Source organism: Megascapheus bottae, unplaced genomic scaffold, assembly GCF_031878675.1.
Source record: "Megascapheus bottae isolate mThoBot1 unplaced genomic scaffold, mThoBot2.hap1 HAP1_SCAFFOLD_79, whole genome shotgun sequence".
NCBI classification, from domain to species: Eukaryota; Metazoa; Chordata; class Mammalia; order Rodentia; family Geomyidae; genus Megascapheus; species Megascapheus bottae.
Window position 1 is genome coordinate 537846 of NW_028327439.1, and position 11162 is coordinate 549007.

An 11162-nucleotide genomic window follows, 5' to 3' on the forward strand; every position below is an offset into this window, starting at 1 on the left:
CCTACCTAGCTGTTTTGTTGGGATTCCATTTCAGTAGCACCTGTACACGTTTTTTTCCATCCATCTTCTACTCCATATTTTTGTTTTAATTTTAGGACTGCAATTAACTCCATTGGGGCTTTCGAAACTGGATGCCATAGTGGAATGTCCTGCAAGGCAACTGCCTACTGTCTGCTTATTTAAGTGACTACATAGCCAATTCATCAAGCCAATTACTGAAAAATCATTAAGAGATGAGACAGTTTAGAGTCATTTCCTGCCTATTTATTTCTGCATTTTTGATGGTGATGTATATACAATATTTTGTTGAAAGCCACTATGGACTTACAAGCTTTAAAGGACTAGTAAGGCAGCATGGGCTTGCAAAAATTTCTTGTTTACCAGAGCATCTTCTTATCTTTCCACAGAGCTATTTACATGATGGACTATATAACTGAAAAGAAGTAAAACTAATTGCACTACTGTTTTCCAGACTGGAAAAAAAAATCTCTGCAAGTTAAACTGTATAGTTTGTAAAATGACTGTGGATAGGGGACTGTTTTCACTTTCAGATCAAAATGGGTTTTTAAGTAGAAAATAAGGTTTGTAATTGACTTGATTTCTGGAAACGAAAACCCATGCTTTTATTATGGGACGCTTCTTCAAAATGCATTTAATATAAAGGTTCGAGTCCTGCTGTAAAGATCATGTTTTGTTTTCCCCAGGGCTTTCACTGGGATTTACTGCATTTCAGACTGTATGATAAAAATATAAATAATTTAAGGAGAGAAACCTCTTGATTCCTTATGTGAATGGAAGAGCTAAAGCTTGATTGAAGGACTTAAAACATTCACAAGCTGAAACTGAGGTGGGGAGTGTGGGGATTCAGACCCTTGTTTACAGACTTTGAATAACTGCAAAGGACTTATGGTTTGTGAAAAATTTGTACTGTGGAAAAGATAATAAATTGGAGACAATATTGAAAAAAAAAGAAGCAAGGTACACTGGGGAGAGAGGGGGAGCGGGGACTCACGCCTATAATTCTAGCTACTCAGGAGGCTGAGATCTGAGGATCAAGGTCCAAAGCCAGTGCGGGCACAAAAGGACCTAAGACTCTTGTTTCCAATTAACTTCTAGAAAACGTGAAGTGGGCCTTAGCTCAAGGGTAGGGAGGTAGCCTTGAACTGAAGAGCTCAGGGCCAGTGCCCAGGCCGAGCTCAAAACCCATGACCCCCCCCCACACACACACACAAAAAGAAGCAATGTACCCACTACCTGATGAATGTCACTGTAAGCCCTCTGTACATCACTCCAACAATAAAAAAAATAATAAATGTTATAACAGAGGTGTCCTCAGGGTCCTGTGGGAACACAGTGCAAATGAGGGCATGGGTCACCACCACCCTGAAAATAATCATCAGTGAATAACACATTAGATGGTTACACACACACACACACAGACACACACACACACACACACACACACACACACACACACAATCAGACTTCCAGATGGAGGCCAGTGGTTCACATATGTACTGTTAGCTACTCAAGATGCTGAGATCTGAGGACCTCGGCTCAAATCCAGCCAGGGCAAGAAAGGCCATGAGACTTGTATCTCCACCAAACTACTAAGAAAATCTGGAAGTCGAGCTGTGGTTCAAGTGGTTGAGAGCCTTGAGCAAAACAACAAGCTCAAGGACAGAGCCTTGGCCCTGAGCTCAAGCCTCAGGACCAACACACAAAAACAAAAGTGTACTTTAGGAGAGGAGCGCTACAGTTCAGGGGCTCATTTACAGGAAGCAGCTCATCTTGTCTTCTCTCTTCCCGATGACATCCAGTGGTTGGCAGGATCTAGTTCACCCATCCTATGCTGTTCCCTCAGTGAGGAAGCCCCTAGACCTTAGCAGACTGGCCAGAGGCCCTGGCACTGGGGCTGTGCTGTCCCTGCCCCCTTCCTCTGGGCTTGCCCCCACGCTCTCGGGCATGCCCACTCTGCACAGGGAACAGTGGGAGACAAGGCCTTGGGTTCCTAGACTGGTAACCTCCATGCTGGCAGCTAAATGGATGCTCTTGGTAGCTTTAGGAGGACACTTCTCTCATTGCAAGGTAGGATCAGGCTGATTCCAGTTCCTCCGGGGCTGTTCATGGCTTCCGTGATTGTTTTCTTGCTTTCCTTCCCTCCTCTTCTTTCTTTCTTTTTCTTCTTTTTCTTTTCTTCTTCTTCTTCTTCTTCTTCTTCTTCTTCTTCTTCTTCTTCTTCTTCTTCTTCTTCTTCTCCCTCTCTCTCTCTCTCTCTCTCTCTCTCTCTCTCTCTCTCTCTCTCTCTCTCTCTCTCTGTCTCCCTCTCTCTCTCTCTTCATCCCTCCCACCCTCCCTCCCTCTCTTTCTGGCTGGCTTGCTTTCTTCCTCTTGCTTTCTTTCTCCCTCCCTCCCTTCTTTCCTTCCTTCCTTTCCTTCTATCTTTCTCCACTTTTTCTCTTCCTCCCCCCCTCCTTGTTCTCTTCTGTTTCTCTTCTCTCTCCCCCCTCCATGGCTCAAAGCCACGAAAGTTCATGACACTCTTATTTCCAGTTAACCACCAAAATGGCCAGAAATGAAGCTGTCAGTTACCTCATAGAAAGCTAGTCTTGAGAAAAAAAAGCTTATGGACAGCATCCATTCTCTTGAGTTCAAGGTCTGTGGCTGACCAAGAAAAATAAGGAAGAATGAGTTTTTTTATACCAAGAGCACAGTTACGCTGATGACTACCTTATTGGCACAAATGATGTGAAACATGCATTAGGTCCAAGAGACAGAAAATGACCAGACTCTGTGTTCTGATTTTAATGATTACAGCCCAATCTAGAACACCAAGATGAAAAAAATTAATCCAGTTTTTATTTCTAAATGTTGGTCTTTTGCTTAGATGAGCTGGTTAAGACTAGATTTGAGCCAGGCACTGGCGGCTTACTCCTGTATTTGCAGCTCCTCAGAAGGCTGAGATCTGAGGATCACAGTGTGAGGCATGCCTGGGTAGAAATGTAACCAGCAGGAAAACAAAAGTAATGCTGTGGCTAAAATTTTAAGAGTGCCAGCCTTGAGCATAGAGAGGCTCAGGATCAGTGCCCAGTCCCTGAAATCAAGCCCCAGAACTTCCTTTGCTGAAATCATCTATTTGCCTAGTGGAGCTCCACGGTGGCTTTCATCTTTTACCTTTAGTGAGGTGGAAAAGTTTGTTCATTCACTTGGACACACAAGATTGGAGCAGGAGAAAGCAATAGTCTCCTTACCTGTAGAGAATATAGTCTTTCTATTCCACAGCTTTTTGAAAGAGGAATAATAGCCTATTCCAGTGTATAGGAAGAGAATGGAGAAAGGGAACAATGAGAGACAGGTGAGAAAGACATTTGATACTGCTCTAGGAAGAAAGAGAGTAAAGAAGGAGCTGCTTGAAAGCAAAGAAGAGAGGAAAGGCCATGTCCTTTGATGTGGTTCATTATACTAACCTTAAAGTTTTCCACCACCTCTTACTGGAGAGACTTGAAGCCCTTCAGCCATACCTGTTTGGCCTCAGGTGAATGAATTACAAAGCATCTTCAATACCAAGCGGAACAAATTTAACTGTTTTTAAAATCAAATTCTTATGTGAATGTTAAAAGTTCCCTTGCGTTTTAGGAATTGGAGAATGATACAGGTTTGCAGCAAGGAGTGAGAACTAGTCATAAAAGAAGACCTCCCAGAATTAAGATTTTTTTAAAAATTAGGATAAAAACCACAGCATACGATGTGCCAGCATATCTGTTTTTGTACAGCTGGGTAGTGTTAGGTGCATTGCCTATGCTGTGAGGCAACTTTGGGTCATTTTGTTTAATCTGAACCTCCATGCTCAGAAGCCACCCTGTCTTCCTCCTTTTCTGTAAGCTTGCAACTCACTATTCAACTTTCTCATCCTGTGAGTTTGGTGAGCTCTGTGCTTCACATAATTGGACCATGAAGGTTTGTATTATTTTCTTCCCTTTTTTCCCTCATCTTGTTCATTGTACTCTTTAGTACCATTTTTACAGTCTCATATGATTTGCATTTTTTGATTGCAACTCGAGTGTCAAGTCCTTAAACTCACAGCCAAAACTACTTCCGTGAACTTGTGTGTTTGCACACATGTGTGTGCCCATGCACTAGTAGTATGTCATTGTGCTTCTTCCCTTGGGCTGCTGGCTGATGCTTTAACCCTTGAACTGTATTGGGCGGGTGAATTGGAAATGGCCTTTCAAAGCCACTCCTACTGTGAGTGCCTTCCAATTACTATCATCTGGCCTCAACCCTCCCAGTAAATACTATCTAGTTGAGCCAGCGGCTCATCAATCCAATCCTGGCCATGCTGAGGGCACACAAGGGGTTCATGTGATGAGGCAGCATTGCCAAAAGCTAGACTCATTCCTATGCAGCTTCATCTAGCACAGGTTTCTGAAATCAAACCTCAGTATTGAAGAAAGGCCTGGCAGGGACAGAAGAGGTGGAGGTATAGCTGAAATAGTAGATCGTGTGCCTAGCATGCAGACAATCATGGTTTCAATACTCAGCATTGTAGATGGAAAATATGATTTTCTTCTACACTGTACAGACTTTTCTTTGGAGGGGGGGTGGTCGTGGGGCTTGAATTCTGGGCCTGGGCATTGTCCCTAAGCTCTTCAGCTCAATGCTAGGGCTCTACCACTTGAGCCATAGTGCCACTTCTGGTTTTCTGTCTGTTAATTGGAATAAGAGTCTTACAGACTTTTTGTGCCCAGGCTGGCTTTGAACCACAATGTTCAGATCTCAGCCTCCTAGTAGCTAGGATTACATGTGTGAGACACCAGCACTTACTAGCTGCAGACTGAATTCTTGTGTATGTGTTTAATTTCTTCATAGTGAAGACACAAGCACCCAAAGGACGATGACTTTTGATCTTGTCTGGAACCAAACACCTGGTGAGTCCATATGCTGCTCATTTTAGTGTGGAACAATTGAGAGTATTGTAACCATACAGTATACAGGACAGGCTATGGGTATCAGTACATCCTTGTCTTCAGTTTTGAAAGTAAATATGCAACAACAGATCAGGTCAAAAGATAATTGCTCCTGTTCTCTTTGGAAGTCAAGTCCTAGGAACTACAAGACTAAATGAAGATGGTCACAGGATTTATATGCAATAAACACTTATTGGAGGGAATGGAAACAGATTTTATGTACAACGTAGCTTAATGGAGTCTGAATCCGTTCTTTGCACCACACAACTCAAGTTACTTTGAAAGACCCACCATCACACTGGATGGGAGTACTGCAGATCCTTTTATCAATCAGAGAGGCAGGGGCTGGGAATGTGGCTTAGTGGTAGAATGCTTGCCTGTCATGCATGAAAGCCCTAGGTTGGAGTCCTCAGCACCAAATAAACAGAAGCAGAGGTGACACTTTGCCTCAAGTGGTAGAGGGCTAGCCTTGAGCAAAAGAAGCTCAGGGACAGTGCACGGGCCCTGCGTTCAAGCCCCAGGTCTGGGGGAAAAAAAATCAGAGGCAGCCAAGAGTCGCACCAGCAAGAAGGGAGCAGAGGAGTCCTGGAAGCAGAAATACATGTGGTATGTCAGCTTGAGTTCCTACATAGCTAATGAAATGGAAAATAAGGAAAGCAGCAAAAGCACAGTAAACATTATATAGGTTCATAAGGAAAGAACTCTTGGTTGATCATGCATAAAAAACTTTGTTTTGCAGAGGTCATCATTTAATTTAGTAAGAGGCCTCATTTCATGGAAAAAGCAGGAAATATTCCCATGCATGTACAGTATATTAAGTTGTTAGTGAATTATAGCTAATTTGGATGAAAAAGTAAGTGTATGAATTCACATGGTATTTTTCTATGAATCATTTAATCCTTCCGTGTTCTCAAGAGAACCAGAACACAGTGATGATGGGAGAGGTTTGCTTAAAAAGGTCAGATATCCAAATATAGATAGGGATGTATATAAAAGATGTACAGAGACAAGGCAACAAGTTTATGGGAACTATTTTGAATGTCACAGCAGTGCAGCTTTTGTCTGTGCCATTCTGTCCTTTTGCAAGTTCAGTAAATGACCAAGACACTAGTGTGGAGATGGAGTTCTTGCTGTTCTAGTTACCAGTGAAGAGAAATCTTAGAAAACACTGATAGGATCCCTTGTGTATGAGACCCTATTCCAATGGGTTCACATTTTCTAGGACTGCAGTTACAAAGGATCAGAGAAAGTAGCTTCTGTACTACCAACTTACATCACGACACTGGGGAACACAGGTTTCATATTGAAGTGCCTGCTACCATTTGGTTTTTGCTCGGGGTGGTAGAAAAGAATCTATCCATGAAGTCCCCTTTTTCCTATTTTCTGGGTGTTGACAATTGCCAGTGGGCTTACTCTCAGGATTTCTGCCTTATTTTGCACATGATATTCTTTCCTTCCTTTTTTTGGGGGGTGGGTGAGGTGGGGTAGGGGTGGACCTAGGCCTTAAATTCAGGGCTGGGGCACGGTCCTGGGACACGTTTTGCTCAAGGGTAGCACTCTACCACTTAAGCCACAGCTCCACTTCTGGCCTTTCCTATGTATGTGGTAGTAACGAATAGAACCCAGGGCTTCATCCCTGCTAGGTGAGCATTCTACCACTAGGCTATGCTCCTGGCCAAGACTTTTTGTTTTTGGTTGGTCATGGGGCCTGAACTCTGAGCCGTCTGTCTTTTGGTGGTGGTAGTCATAGGGCTTGAACTCTGGGCCTGGGCGCTGTCCTGAGCTCTTCAGCTCAAGGTTAGTGCTCTCCAACATTGAGCCACAGTGCCACTTCTGGTTTTCTGGTGGTTAATTAGAAGAAAAAAGTCTCATGGACTTTCATACCTTGGCTGGCTTTGAACCTCAATCCTTAGATCTCAGCCTTCTGAGTAGCTACGGTTACAGTCATGAGCCACTAAGGCCCAGCTACTTGATTGCCTTTCTATACACTTAATGATAACTTTTTTTTTTGGTCAGTCACATCGATTGCAGGGCTTGAACTCTGGGGCCTAGGCGCTCCTCAGTAGCTAGGATTAAAGGTGTGAGCCACCACATCTAGCATGGAAACTTTTTTTTATCACCTAAATCCAAGGTTTCTGACTGAATTAATTGTGTATAGACATCATTTACTGAGGGTAAAGTGTTAAAATCTTGGCATCAGGCATGATTATAACTGCTAAATGAGCAGTGATGGTTTTCTAATGAAATTACATCCTCAGTCAAAATTTAGGGAGTTGAGACAGGAGTTTGCTCTAGTGGTAGAGTGCTTGCCTAGCATGCACAAGGGACCTGGGTTTGATTCCTTGGTACCACATACATAGAAAAAGCTGGGAATGGTGCTATGGCTCAAGTGATAGAGCTCTGGCCTTGAGAAAGCCCAAGGACAATGCTCAGGCTCTGATTTCAGGTCCCAGGACTGTGTATGTGTGTGTGCATCCTCCCGGTAATATTATCATCCAGTTGAGCCAGTGGGTCACCAGTCCACTCCTGGCCATGATGAGGGCACAATAGAGATTCACATGATGAAGCAGCATTGCCAAAAGCTTTTTCAGGCTTCCTCTAGCACAAGCTTCTAAAGTTAAACCTCAGTACTGCAGAGAGGCCTGGCACAGATAGCAGAGGTAGAGGTGTGGCTCAAATAGCAGATCTGTGTGCCTAGCATGCACGTGCCATGGTTTCAATACTCAGCCCTGTAGATAGAATGATGTTTCTACACTACTCATACTAAATTTCTGTGTATTGTTTAATTTCTTCACAGGTACCATCTAAATGAGTGATGTTGTTCACTTATGTGCTGATGTAAAGATCTGCAGTCCATGTACTTGTCATCTGAGTGTTAAATAATTTAGAGTAGTGTAACAATAAAGAATACACTTGACAGGCTGCCGGTATCAGTATGTCCTTGTTTTCAGTTCTGAAACTAAATAGGCAACAAGATACAGGTCAAAAGATAATTGTTCCTTGTTGGGAGCAGAGTGCAGGGTCAGGCTGACCCATGAATCTGCATCACTGAGTCAGATAACCACCCAAAGAAATGAGCTGTCATGTATGAACACCATGCCTAACTTTGAGCTATACCGTCGGTATTGTGAATCACTCTCTGCTGAGACCTAGAGTGAGAGTAAACATGGGGACCTCCTCCACGCTGCCCACCTTTGTGTTGATAGGCCCCTGCAACCTATATTAGCTGAATGTACTTCCTCATTAAACGAGTTCCTGCCTTGACGGGTCTCCCTGACGTGTCTGATTGTCTTCCGGTGAGGGAGGGCTGGGTGCGGGCAGTCAGTCGGCCCACTCCTTTCTCGGCTCGTCCTAGTCAGGACGTGTTCTCCCTATCCCTCCTGCGGGTCAGGAGGGACCGAGGACTAAAAACCCTGACAATTCCTCTTCTCTTTGGAAGTTAAGTAGTAGAAATACAAGGTTAAATGATGGTCAAGTCGCTGCAGCCAGGTGCACATGCAGCCTGAAGTGCTTTCTAGGAAAACAATCTATGCAGGATGTGGACTATGTCAAATTCCATGCCTTTGCCTCTCAGTTTTTGCTTTCAGAAGAGCCTGCTTATAAGAAGTCCTCTCTTCACACATCTGTTTTCCATGACTGTTTAAGCCAGGAATTAAATCAGTTTTAGAATGACAGATGAGTTTCATTTTCAAACTTGGAAGAGAACCAGTGAAGGCTGGAACGTGTTTTGGAAAGAAATGGATATGTCTTTCCCAATCCAATGTAAGCTTCTTTGTTCAGCACCCCAAATCAAATTGTTCAAATGCAAAGAGATATTTTACAAAGATATTTGATGACAAGAAACAGTGCTTTGGGAGGAGGACATAGCTGTGTGGTAAAGATGGCTACTATATAGAGTCTGGTTACATCTCCCACTCAGACCAAAAACTTGATCTCTGAAAACCCAAAAACAAACAAAAAGGAAGTGCCCTATGGAATTAGGTGCATACTAATTTCAATACTAGCATTTCTCCCTCCCTTTCCCATGTCTCATTATTCTAATCAGCAGTGTGCTTGTATGATCCATCGTGCCACCACTGGAATTTTGCTGCTTAACTAAGGGTAAGAGTATTAGAGTTTTCTGACTGAGATGGCTTCAAACTGAATCCCCACATCCCAGCCTCCTGAATACTAGGTTTACAGGTGTGAGCTACTGGCACATAGCAAATCTCATTAATCTGAAATACGTTCACATCCAAAACAGGGAGATAGACCAATCAGTAGATCACTGGATAGATAGATGGATGGGCACACAGACAGATTTTCCAACAACCCTCCATTGAAACACTCAGCCAAGTTCTCATCTATGTGTATGGGGTGGGGAGGGGAAATGATCAATGGAGTTTGAACTCAGGGCCTCAAGTTTTCTTCTACCAGTTCAACTGATAAGTCATACAGGAAGCTCCTTTTCCACATGGATATTTTGAGGTATTTTGATTTTTGCCTCTAGTGTGGCTCCACAGTGATCCTATTTTCCACTTCCTCTGTTAGCTGTGCCTGTGCTAACCAAGAATTACAATAGTCTCAACCTCAGCTTCCCATATAGCTTCTAGAAGTCTGAGGAAATACATTTCTGCTGTTTGGATTTCCTTATGGTAGCATTTAATGGCAGAGTTGGAAAACTAATATCCCAGGGATGTGGAAGGATGGCATGAAGAAAGGCTTGGCCAGGGTAAGAGGACTACAGTCCAGGTGAGGGAGAACGAGAGTGGGGCAAGAAGGGAGAAGGCCTCAAGGCATCATGCAGGGAAGGTCAGGAAGTAGACAACAAGCAAGTGTCATGCCCCTTGTCACTGTGAGAGTTCTAACATCTGACCACCTTTCCATCTCAGGGGAATCCCAAGATGAGTGAGAGTGAGATTGAGAGGAGCTGATGCTCCCTCTTCTGTGATTATTTCCAAGTAGTTGTGCAAAGAAGTTTTTATTCAACCAAATCAGTTAATGAGTACACTGCACCTTGATAAATGTCTCCTTTCCCATCTCTCCCAACGCTACTTACCTCATTTTACCAGGTTCCAGTTTCATACAAGTCCTTTGAATAGTATGGCTATATTAATCAAATGCATATGCACTTTACTTACTCATTAAATACTTGAGCTTAATTCACTCAAAATACACTTATGATTTTAATTTTGTGTTCACTTATCTTCATTCTGATCCTATTCTAGATGTTTGGGATGAGATGTCCCTGTCACTGGAGGAGAAACCAGGCACGTGGGCATTAAATGTTACATCAGAGATGTCCACAGGGTCCTGTGGGAACACAGTGCAAACGAGGGCGTGGGTCACGACCACCCAGATAATGATCATCCATGACCAGGAACAATTTTCAGTGATTACATACATCCATGTGTGTGCACATACACAACAGACCCTAAAAATGGGCAATGGTGGCCCATGCCTCTAATCAGAGCTACTCGGGAGACTAATCTAAGGACAGTGGTTCAAATCCAGCCAGGGCAGGAAAGGCCATGAGACTAATATCTAGCAAACTATTTAGAAAATGCTGCAAGTAGTGCTGTGGCTCACGTGGTAAAGTGAGAGCATTGAACAAAACAACAAACTCAAGGACAGAGCCCTGGCTCTGAGTTCAAGCCCGAAGACCACCAAAGAAAAAGATAAAACTGGAGTTTGGCAGATTGAGTTCTGCAGCTTTGGGAGTAATTTATAGGAAGCAGCTCAACTTGTCTCCTCTCTTCCCAATGGCATCCAGTGATTGGCAGGATCTAGCTCACCTGTCCTATGCCCGGTCCTCAGTGAGGACGCCCCTATACCCTAGCAGACTAGCTGGAGGCCCTGGCATTGGGGCTGTGCTGTCCCCACTCCCTTCCTCTGGGCTCCGCCCCCACGCTCTCAGGCACACCCACTCTGCATAGGGGACAGTGGGAGAGGAGGCCTGGGTTCCTAGACTGGAAACCGCCTTGCTCTGCTCTCTGGGTAGTGGATGTACTTGGGAACTTCAGGAGGATGCAGCAACTTTCTGCCATGCTGCTCCCTTCAGCACCTGGCAGGATCAGGCCGAGTCCAGTTCCTCAGGGCCCCTCAAGGCCCACAGCCTTCCGTGTAGCACAGGAGGCACAGAACCCAGCATGGGTCCCCTTGGGCCTGCCACCGGGGTGGGTACTGCTCTACCACTCAAGCCTTAGCTCATCTTAT